The sequence below is a fragment of the Palaemon carinicauda genome, chromosome 2 (genome assembly GCF_036898095.1).
Source record: "Palaemon carinicauda isolate YSFRI2023 chromosome 2, ASM3689809v2, whole genome shotgun sequence".
NCBI classification, from domain to species: Eukaryota; Metazoa; Arthropoda; class Malacostraca; order Decapoda; family Palaemonidae; genus Palaemon; species Palaemon carinicauda.
In genome coordinates this window covers 134,946,018-134,958,279 of record NC_090726.1, presented here as the reverse complement: position 1 = coordinate 134,958,279, position 12,262 = coordinate 134,946,018, and the positions used below count along the sequence as shown (strand labels likewise).

The 12,262-nt window shown below is 42.2% G+C and overlaps 1 long non-coding RNA gene across 1 annotated transcript in view; it reads left to right on the top strand.

Annotated features, from left to right (window-relative positions):
- The window catches only part of LOC137622074 (uncharacterized), a 75,568-nt gene that overhangs the window by 12,422 nt on the left and 50,884 nt on the right, over positions 1 to 12,262 (top strand). The window lies entirely within an intron of this gene.

Genomic DNA, 12,262 nt, shown 5'->3' with positions numbered 1-12,262 from the left:
CCAGGGCGGTCTGCCCTCTCCTGCAACAGTATCTGCTGCTGCTTGATTGATTGTTTCATCGTCTCTAGTGCCTTTTGGAACAATTCCATCATCCGTTGAATCAACGTAAGGATCGCTTCGCTCTTGTCGACCTGTGCAACTGGTTGTGGAGTTGGGGTGGAAGAAGTAGACGGCATAGGTTGGTATGCCGTCACGGCGAACTGAGGGTCTTCGGTTGCTGTTGAAATGGATCCTTCTTCATCCGCTTGTGGATGTTCCACGTCTTCTTCAGGGCCTCCTTGCAGTAAGTACTGCTCAGTGACAGTGGACACTTCTGATATCCTTTCTTGGTGGATGTCCATGCCTTCCAGTCCCTTATTTATGTCCGCGTCGATCTTCAGTTGTATGAGAGGAGGCTGGACCTGTTCCTGGGACACTACTGTGTTTGGTAGAGCCTTGGGGAACAGTAAGCACCTTAGGGAGTCGTTGGGTAAGTACGTTCCCGGAGAGTTTTTCTGGAACCCTCTTACCTATTTGCGAAGGGTCTTCCTCGCTGTATCCCTAGTCTCTATGTTGACTGGGGGGGGGCTTCTCCAAAGCCGTTGGCCAGCAGGGTTGAGCAGGTGGGGCAACCCTTCGGGTCCCAATACGTGAGGACTCCCGACACGATGCAGCAGGGGCCATGAGTCCTGCACTTCGTGTGTCCACAAAAGTCTTTGCCCTTGTGGTTGCAGAACAATGCTGCACACTTCTCCATCAGCTCCTCCTGTAAAGGAAAAGGGCCCAATGAGTATCATGTTTTTTATATCAGTGATGTAAAAGCATACATTGTTTCCTCTCCCAGGCCATTGCTGAGACTTCCGTCAATAATAACATTTGGTTTCCCTGATAGGTAGAATACAAGGTAGAAGAAACTCTGGGAACTAGAGTTAGAGTTAGTAAGTGTCTATACTAACATTATCCACCTGTAGTATATATTAATATTGATCAGTGATTCTTTAGGGTCCTGATGATTGAAAAAACCATCTGGGTGTTGAGGGAGTACTCAGCCTCAACATAATATCGTGGTCCCAACAATTGAGTGAGATAGGAAACACAGAATATGTTAGAAAACATGTGTACTACTGTATAGCTGTATACTGTAGTTTAGCCGGCGCAATTTAGGTCAGTACCTTGCGGTACTAACTGATAGAGGGAGAAAAAGCATTAAGGAAGGAGAGTTTCCTATCATTATGGTTAAACATAACAGTTGGAAGTGTAGGAGGACTATCAGGCCGCCCACTCCTTGCCAGAACGAGAGTTCCAATGGAAGGAGTAAGAATCTGTCGGATTTTGGCTTCCACCCATTCACAAAAGGCCTGTCGGCGGCTATGCCGTCGCCGGCAATAAATGTGGATGGCAGCTCAAGGGAGGGCTGAGGACTTCCCAAAGTATGTTAGGTTCCCACCGACAGCCGTCAGGAGCCATCTCAATCTTCCCCCCAATAATATTCACTTCCTGTGAAGGAAGGAAGTAAGGGGGAAGGTGGCAGAGACGGCTGAACTAACTGCTACCAGCAGGGTACCAGTCGGTAATGCAGTCACTCTAGCAAGCCGGGATGATTGTCAGAATACCGGTGAAGAAGTTTTGTGATGGCTGTGACGTCACTAAAGGACAGAAGGGGAAGGGTAAAGAGTCTTATAGTTCACTGAAATGAGAGGTGGCGGCAATTATGCCGCCTACCTTCAACAGTGAACAGAGGAAGCATGGTTTTTTTTGCTGACAACATCGTCGGTGGCAAGACAAGGGCACCCTGATTTAGGTACTATCTAAATTAAAGCCGGAGATGGCAAGAACTTTATTCTACTCGACGGCGATGAAGAAAGACAGTGGTTGCCACCTGTAGTGGCGGCAGCACTCAGGGAGGGAAGAAGGGTTTAGCCTCTTCTCTCTGAGAGAGAATGAATATCGTAACTTATCTATAGATTCTAGAGAATGTAAATTCTCATCCGAATCAAGAAAGAACGATAGGGTGAGGCTAAATGTTGGGAAATGCTTTATTAACGTATATATGAGCAAGAGTAGCCTAGCTCTGGTAGGATCCCCGGCCAAGGTAGATGGTACCACCGGGGTTCCCGCCGCATACGATAAGTAAAGTTACATAATAGGAAGAGGAATAATATTCATGTATGCAAAATCACCACTTGTATAATTTGCCCAAATAGCTAACATTATAGCTTAATACTGGGAATTGTCATCCTACTGACTAAATGAAATGCAATTGTAACGGGTGATTGCAATCGTGAAATGGCTGCCTCTGGTTCTTGGCAACGCTCAACCAAACATACTTAAATTATTGAAATTTAACTGTGAAAAGCGGGCCTAAAATTATACACAGGAAAGAATTAATACTCAACTTTCCAGAAGATGAAGATGCTGGAGATTGCATGATGATTATTCCAATAACTTGTAACAAAACACCAGGTTAACATGGGAGCACAACTCGCTTAGAGCTCTACAAGAAAAGGAATGGGGTCGTGGTAGTAGTCGGGATGGAGGTCCACAGGGTACTTAGAACGGCAGCCCCTTCTTTTGCCACTCTTCCCCCTTACATCAAAGAGTTAAATCTATTCGGGGTGAAGATTGCTATGTGTCGTATCTAAAAATGCGTCCCCTGATATTATGCGATATCCTAAATTGGATACTCGGGCCAGGAGTTAGAATCCTGGAGACGTTCGTTTGATTTCTCTGGGAGTATCACTGTAGCAAATATCCCTTAGAAGGCTACCTAAAGGAACCCTTCCATCAGGACGACATGGCCCGAGCCCATAAAGTGATTTAAAGGTTCGCTATACATATTATTATTATTATTATTACTTACTAAGCTACAACCCTAGTTGGAAAAGCAGTATGCTATAAGCCCAGGGGCTCCAACAGGGAAAATAGCTCAGTGCGGAAAGGAAAAAAGGAAAATAAAATATTCTAAGAAGAGTAACAACAATAAATATCTCCTATATAAACTATAAAAACTTCAACAAAACAAGAGGAAGAGAAATAAGATAGGAGAGCGTGCTCGAGTGTACCCTCAAGCAAGAGAACTCTAACCCAAGACAGTGAAAGGCCATGGTACAGAGGCTATGGCACTACCCAAGACTAGAGAACAGTGGTTTGATTTTGGAGTGTCCTTCTCCTAGAAGAGCTGCTTACCATAGCTAAAGAGTCTCTTCTACCCTTACCAAGAGGAAAGTGGCACTGAACAATTACAGTGCAGTAACCCCTTGGGTGATGAAGAATTGTTTGGTAACCTGTGTTGTCAGGTGTATGAGGATAGAGGAGAATATGTAAAGAATATGCCAGACTATTCAGTGTGTATGTAGGCAAAGGGAAAATGAACCGTAACCAGAGAGGAGGATCCAATGTAGTACTGTCTGGCCAGTCAAAAGACCCCATAACTCTCTAGCGGTAGTATCTCAACGGGTGGCTGGTGCCCTGGCCAACCTACTACCTATAAACACAAAAAAAGTATGTGAAACATTAATAAGTTTTATGCACAGTACTGTACAGTATAGAATTGTTATTTTATGCCTTAGAGACCAACATAAGGAGGGATAAAAGAACATTAGTTAGACTAAATACAAACCCTTTCACTCTCTATTAAGGAATATACTTTTGGCAAAGCTGGAAGACTAGCCATAAGACTTTTAGCGAGCTGTAACTACCCCGTTGCTTGTTAGGGGAGCTTAGGCGGTAGTGCCAGCTACCCCGCCCAAGCACACGCCGTTGTTGTCTCATCATTTTTGCTTTTAGCTTGGTTGAAAGTGGACGTCGTCTCTCTCCACCGCCCATGTCGCTGAGTGGCTATTAGACTAATCTTTTTTTTCCAGGTCGTCATACTGACTTATCCTGGACCTGAGGGGCGCAAGTGCAGAACCTTCATGTCTCTGGTCGTGACAGATGTGTCGTGACAGATCCTCATTCCCTGTGCCCTATCTCCGAGGACGACCTTGTACTCGGGATGACACCTGTCATGAATATAGGGAGTAGTCATCCTCTCAGTGGAAGAGGTTTAGTTGGAGGCAGATGAAGTTGAAGAGGGAGTCTTCTTCAGGATCATCCTCAAAATCGAAGAAACCTCGACTTCCTTCTTCCACTCCTCGATCTTTGCCCGAAGCTCCTCCTTGATCAGTCTCCTTTGGAGATCGATTGAGTAGGAGCGGTGACCCTTTAACATCGGGACAACCTTTAGGTTTGAAGTACACTGCCGTTTCCCTTAGTGAAGCGGCGCCACCCACTTCTCTGCAGGGGAGTCTCTTTCTGTTAATGATCTTTTGCAGTTGTGGCCTTCCTTTGGTATTGCTGGTCCTCCATCAAAGGAAGGTCTGCTAGAGCTGTTGCAGTTAGGAGCGGAGAGGAAGCGCACTCCGGCTTCCTCAAAGATTGACCTTGATCCTCCTCCTAGGGACTCTGAAGGTTTCGTATTGGAGGAGTCTCCGGTGTCCATTTTTGTCGCAGTCTCCCCAGTCTCCCGCAGTCTCCGAGTGGATGGCCTGCCACCATTCCAGCTCAGCTCGCTGACGACAGCGGTCCCCCTTTTTCTGAGTTTTCTCAACCAGCGTAGGGGTTGGGAAAGTTTGAGGCTTGTTTCTGTAGCTCACAAGGGACACTTATCCCGTGTGTGGGTTAGGTCCTTCCCGGAGTGATCTCCGCCACGCAGGACATATGAGAAGGCGTCTATTTTTGCCTATGCCTTTTTAGTCCCTCGAAGTGTGGCTTGTCAGATCGGGAATAGAAGGTTGCTCGCCCCCAGCGAGTTTGAGGCTCCCATCGTCCTGCTACTTCACCTTGCCCTTGAAGTCTCCCAGGAGCTCTTGTCACACTCCCGAGGGTGCCTGACGAGCGATGCAGCTGTATCAACTTCGCTTGAGCACGCTGCATGTGACCAGAGGTGCCTTGCCAACATCGACCAAAGCTCGCCACTCCCATCTCACAGTGCCGACAGTAGGAACTTCCAGACTGACTGAAGCCATCTGCAGTGATCCCTTAGGCAGTAGGTAGCAGACTCGTCTAGACTCCATAGCATTCCAGCTCGTGACCAGTTTCTAGTGGGCAACCAGGTTTCTGCGTGTGAACAGGTTCCAGCTCACCAACGAGTTCCAGCAAGTGACCAAACTCCAGTGTGCGAACAGATTTGGCTCGCCAGTGTGTTCCAGTGCATGACCAGGTTCCAGCTTGCGACTGCACGCCAACTCGTATCTCGTGATGTTCATTCAACACGTGACCCTCTCTCACTGCATGATCACCCTCCAGCTCGTGATCGCCCTTCCACTCGTAATTGCGACATCTCTTCAGCTCATAATTCTACTTTAGCATGGAATCCCCTTTCCGCTTGCAAGATCACATCAGCATGCAATCGCCCAGCAACACACAGCGACGCAGCGATTCATAGCATTTTTCCATCCACCGAGCACATCTCCACTCAATCTCCCAGCAGTGGGCAACCGCGCAGCAGTACGAGACCATGCAGCAGCACGCAGGAATGCAGTAGATCACGATCTCGATAAGCAATTGCTAAGAGCACCATCATAAAAGGCAGAACATTCACGATCTCCAACTCAGCTGTACCAAGACAGAGTGTGGCATTATACCAGTACACATACAGGTAAGCGTGCACACACTCCTCCACAGATGATTAGACCACTGACACCTCGCAAGCAATCTCTGACTCGTGAACCTCGTAATGAGCTTCCATCCTTCATCCCTGCCTCCAGTAAGGACATCCCCTGGTTTGCCGAATTGGTGGGAGCAGTTTGACTGGCGGTTACCGTCTCTGCTTAGACTCCCGCAGGTAAGCACCAAGTACTAGCAGCTTCAACCAGCCTTCTTCTCAAGATTTCAACTTGTGGCATGTGGGACAAGCAATGCTACTACCCTTGATGGATTTTCGTTTCAAGTTTTAGGAGCTCATGTTCTTACCACGAGTATTGTTCTTGGTATTATACTAGGCTAAGCATGAGTGGTGCCAGTCGGGACATTAACTGCTGCCCTCATTTCATTCATGCCTCAGGATGTTAATAAGACCCTGTAAGGATGCCTTTAAGTGAGGTCTTCTACTCGTTGCTCTTGCTCTTTTACATTGCGATCTGACATCTCTGTTGTGCTTGTTAGGGTCATTGCAGCCCCTTCTGATGCAGCGAAAGCAGTGGGAGACATAAACCCTCCCATCCTGGCCTTGCTATTGTGGGTGTAGTTGACAACAGGACCTCACCTTTATTAGCCCAGTCACCCCAGGTATGAGGATAGGAGGAAACCTCCACAGGCCAATTTGACCCCACCTCATAAATGTGAAGAATGCTGGTCCTTTGCTGAATCAGTGACCTTCCATTCAAACAAACATGATAAGGGTGTCACCAGTTTGTGCAGGTAATAGTTACCAGTGGAGAGCACTAAGGGCGCCCAAACCCTTTAGAGACTGGATCTCTGGAGTCTTTCCAAAAAGTACGAGACAGAACTTGAGAGAGACGGGAACACTCCTTGAAGGACGAGATGGAACTTGAGAGAAACAGGAAAACTCCTGTGAGCACTCACATACACACTTCTGTTGAAGAACATATCCAATATGCAGGTAAAAAAACATATGAAATTCATCTTCATGATTGAGCACACACGTGGCCCAGAGCGCACATTCGCTTTTGAAAAAGAGCTAACTCTTGATGTTGACACTTATCTTCGTGCACAGCCCCCAAAATGCACTTATGCATCTGAAGTACTATTATTATTATTATTATTATTATTATTATTATTATTATTATTATTATTATTATTATTATTATTACAAGTTAAGCTACAATCCTAGTTGGAAATGCAAGATGCTAGAAGCCCAAGGGTTCCAACAAGGAAAAAGTAGCTCTAGAAGTGATACTTCATCTTTGCATGCTTGCACCCGAGAGCACACACACTTATGAAGAAGAGCTAACTCTTGAGGTTAACCATTAGCCTTACAAGCGAGCCCCAGAGCACATTTACACTTATGAAGAAGTAGTAACTTATGAGGTTAACTGTCAGCCTCACAAGCAAGCCCCCAGAACACACCAACTCTTTTAAGAAAGATCTCTCTTATGAGGTTGTTATACAATCACGCCTGATAATGCGTGCATGCTCACCCAAGATTTTGCCCACTTCTAAAGAAGAGCTCACTTATAAAATTTGTTTTCTCATTTCTGTTTGTGTAGTCCAGGGTACCCCAGATGTGAGAGGTAGGAACTCTCATATGAGTTTAATACTCATTCTTGCCCACCACCCCACACCCCTACCCATTTTTCTAAAGAAGAATTATCTCTTGGAGTGGATTGTCATACTTACCGTTTTTTGGATGAGGCACTTGCAGCAAAGCACTTTTGATTCTTTGGAAGATGAACTTGCCACAAAGCACCATTCATTGTTTGAAATAAAAACGATACAAAGTGCTTTTAATTCTTCAAGAAATGAACTTGCTACAAAGTGTATTTGATTCTTCAAGAAATGAACTTACTACAAAGTACTTTTCTTTTATTGGAAGACGAACTTGCTAAAAGTCTCTTCATTCTTAAAAAAAACGAACTAGCTACAAAATGCTTTATTTTTCTTTGGAAGATGAACTGGCTATAAAACACTTCATTCTTCATAAAATGAACTTGCTACTAAGCACTTTTCATTCTTTTGGAGATGAACTTGCTACGAAGTGCTTTTCATTCTTCGAAAAATTAACTTGTTACAAGGTGCTTTTCATTTTTTCGAAAGATGAACTTGTCACAAAGTGCTTTTTCATTCTTCTGAAGATAAACTGTCATATAAAGTAGAGGCACTTGCTCCTGTGCACACTTATGAATGTGTGATAATCTATCCATAGGAGGTTCAGGGTGCAATCACCTTCTCATGGTTACTCTCTTATGGGCAAGCCTCACATCATCCCTCCTAACATATAGCAGATCCCAAGTATCTAACTTGTTCCACCTATTATATAACCGAACCTCTACTTTCATGTGTGATTATCCTGAACTTACTTTCCTTACTGCTCACCACAGCTTCTGTCTTACCCACATCTACCCTTAAGCCACCCCTCTCCAAAGTCTCTTGCAACCCTCCTCTATAAGTCTTCCTCATTTTTAGCTGTAATCACGAAATGTTCTGCGTAAAGCAACTCCGACAACTCTTCATTTCTGATCTTTTCACTCAACATATCCAATACCACCACAAATATAAATGGGCTTAATGCTGACCCCTGGTGTAATCCAAACTAGCTTCTAAGGTTTCTGTTTCCCCAACAACCGTTATTGCTTTTGTCCTTGTTCTTTTGTATATCATCTCTTCCATTCTAACCATTTTCTCCGGGACTTGATTTTTTCTCAAGCACCAAATCATCACTTCTCTTGGTATTCTATCATAAGCCTTCTCTAGATCTACAAAAGTACAGAAAAGTTTCTGGTTTCCCTCTAACCTCTTTTCCTGTAGCTGCCTTATTATAAGGAGGGCATCTTCCGTCCCTATCGCCCCCCCCCCCCCTCATGTATCCATACTGATGTTTCCCAATCTTTATAATCTCTCATTTAGTACCCTGAAACACTTTCAAACCATACTCTGTCAGTTTATTTCCCCTATAGCTACCACATTCCATGACATCACCTTCCTGCTTAAATATAGATACAATTAGACTCTCGTCCCAGTCTTTAGGCATTATTTCATCTTCCTAAAAATGCTCTTATTAGATCCAGCAGTCATCATTCCATCAGGGACAGACTGCCCAGTCTTAGTTACTAACGAAAACCAACTGGAGAACTAACCTTACTTGTTATAATGCCCGGTGAAGTGTATACTATGTCTAAGTAGTTACCAGACTTGCGAGTAGCATCACTTATGAAATTCTCACAGCCTGAATCAGAAGCAAATTCCAAAGTTCTTGAGCCATAGCAATCATAGGAGATAGAATTTATCCACTCCCTTTTGTGATCATTGAAATCACCAACAAGCACAGAAGAGCCTTTTTATCGGCTCATATCTCAGCCATAATGGTAAAAAGACAATCAAAGATGGAATCGACCAAATCTAGATTCCAATAGATCAAACACAAATAAATTTTATGCCTGCCAGAAACTTTTATTACCTGAATCTCATGACATCACATTCATAGAAGGACTAGTGAGAAGCATGGTTCTCAGTCCTAATACACTGCCATACCCCTTGTCCTAGGAATGAGTGCCTCATTTGAGAAACCAAAGTTTCTGAGGAGTATAGACTACTATGCTGTCTTGAGGCAACTGCTAGGTCTCGAATATTGCAATTCATTAGACTACACTGGAGAACTCTAGAACTTAAAGAAGAATTAAAAGCAATGAAAAGTTTTATTATACTTGAAGAAAAATAACAAAAGGATAACAAAAAGTGTGTAAACAAAATATATAAAGTGACTTATAAAACTCAGACTGAAAACAAAATGGCAGCTAAAATTGGTCAATATGGAGCAGCAGACATCATGCATAGCCAGTATCCTCCAGGATAGCTACTTCAACTGAAGGGAGGTCAATAAGGATGGCGTTAAAAACGAATACGAGAGAGGAAGATAAAGAAACAGATAGGGAAAAAAAGAACCTCTTAATAAAACACCAGGCATCCATGGCCCTTCTATTAAGCCTGCCAAACACGCCTTTAAAAAAAAGCGAGGAAAAGAAGACAAATAGAAATGTATCTGCGTGTACCCTCAAGCAAGAGAATTCTAACCTAAGACAGGGGAAGACTATGGTACAAAGGACAGGGGAAGACCATGGTACAAAGGATAATGGTTTGATTTTGGAGTGTCCGTCTCCTACTATGAGATTCAGGGCCTCTGTAACATGGTTTTTTGGACTTTGCTCCTTATCAATGCATCGGATGTAGCTGAAAGTTGACATATGTATATTTTACAACCACACACAAATTTTGTCAGCATTATCAATAACCTAAATCCGATAGTTTTAATTTTTATAGAGTAAAAATGATCTAGCCGACGCCATGGCCAGTGATAACGAGCCAAGAGTCGAAAACATTCATTACGTAAGCAATGTAAACACCTTTTGACAAAATTTTGCCCCGCCCATCCACCGGACACTCATTCACCATCGGCTCTGGAACCCATAACAGTCAAGAATGGCTAGCAGGATTTGGAATTGCCCCCGTGGTTGCAAAACTGCATTTGTCTTACGACTTGCAACTTTATACAGTCAAGAGAAAGCCCGTGGCCATATTTTCTATAGCCTGAATAGGTAATCATTCAGTTTCTAGTTTAAATCCAATGTTTATGGTCTGATTTGTATTTAGCGTAACATGATTATAATACTTGTAATGTCACTCAGGCTTTTGAACATTTCCATTAACTATTCACTATGCCACCAAGAGAGAGAGAGAAAGAGAGAAATTGTATGTAAACAGTCTTGATATAACTATTTTTGTTAAAATAAGAATTTTGTACTAAACTCTCCATCAGACCAACGGATCATCCGATATAATTTTTTTTTCTTCTTCTTAGGCCGTACGACCGTGTTGGCTATGTTTTGGGCATGACTGCATTTTGTAAATAAATCATGAATAGTTTTAGGAGTTTTATTTGTACATCTTATGGGAATTTATAGAAGTAAAGTGAACATAATTCATTTATCCTTTAAAATAATTACTACATGTAGCAAAACAAATAGCAGTAAAGATGATAATGCAATGAAGGAATGATACCAAACTTTATCTTTAGCTTCAACATCGGCAATAACATACCCAGTTGCCATAAATTTGTCAGCTTAATGAATAGCCTATCATCTAATGTTAAACTTAACTTCTGAGGAGACCATGGTTTATTGCACAGTGAAAAAACATGACAAAGACTTTATGAATGGCGGAACGATACATAAATGTGGGTGGAGTATCTGTGCTAGCGTAGTAATACTACTGTAGCAGTAGTGCCGCAACAGTAGTATACATGAATTAAACGTTTAGGCCAACTGCTGGGATCCTTGAGGATCATTTAGCACTTCTTACAACTACTCGAGAAATGAGTTTTTATAGCCAGAATTTAAATTTTCTGATCCAACAATGTCCATGATAGCCTTCAGTGTTATCCTGAATTATAACGAGGCTAAAGGGGGTGGAGCCTCATGAAGTCATCATTCTGATGATAATTATTGGTGAAGGTTTAAAGCCAAAATACGGTACTAGCTTTTTTTTTTTTTTTTCAGTAAATAGGTCGGTAGATAGACAATAAATAAAAATTGCTTGACATTGGATATAGCAGTTATTAAATCAAGCTTGTCTACTACGTATTTGAAAATTACCAACTATTTCCTACACCTTGTCAATCTGATTATGATTTATAAAGTAGACTGTAATTTCTTAGGAAACATATTTTGGGAGTTAGATTAATAATCGAAGTGTTTTTGTATTCATTAACATATTTTGTTGGTTTGTTCCTTATGACAATTATCAGTGGAGAGGTTTCAGAGTTCATAAAGGTGTACTGCTTTGCTTTTATTTAAACTTTTGTGTCATTGTTGGCAGAGGTATGGCCTTCGTTACGTATAGCCAATCATCGATCGAGAAAGAGGGAAGAAATGCCGTCATAAGTTACGTAACGAGTGCGTTCGAAACCTTTTCTCTGAGTAAGTTGGCCCGTCTTCAAAAAACGTCACTTTTACATTATTAGTACCAAATTTATTCAACCTACGTAATGCAGAATATAGTCAAAATTTATGTGTAGATATAATGTGCATTCTGAAGAAGCGTTATATTTATGAAATTTATAGATAAAAAATTATTGTGAAAAAACCGTGTTACAGAGGCCCGGAATCTCATAGTAGAAGAGGTGCTTATAGCTGAATAGTCTCTCTTACTCTTACTAAGGGGAAAGTATTAAATGAACAATTACTTCAGGGAACAATTTTTTTGGGCAGCTTTGTGTTGTCAGGTGTATGAGGAAAGAAAAGAATTTATAAAGAATATGCCAGACTATTTGGTGTATGTGTATGAGTCTTAACAAGAGAGGACTCCAATGAAGTGCTCTCTGGCCAGTCAAAGGACCCAATAACACTGTAACATTGGTATCTTAACAGGTGGCCGTTGCCATGGCCAATCTAATACCAATTTCTTCCGTTATTTAGTTACATTGAATATTGAGTAATTATTGAAATTTATATCATTTAAAAGCTTATTTATTCAGCTGCATGGTAAATAATATAATATTGTGTTTGAAATAATGCTATTCTAAATAACGCTTGAGTAAAACTTTCTGCAATTTTTTTCCGTATCGGAAGAT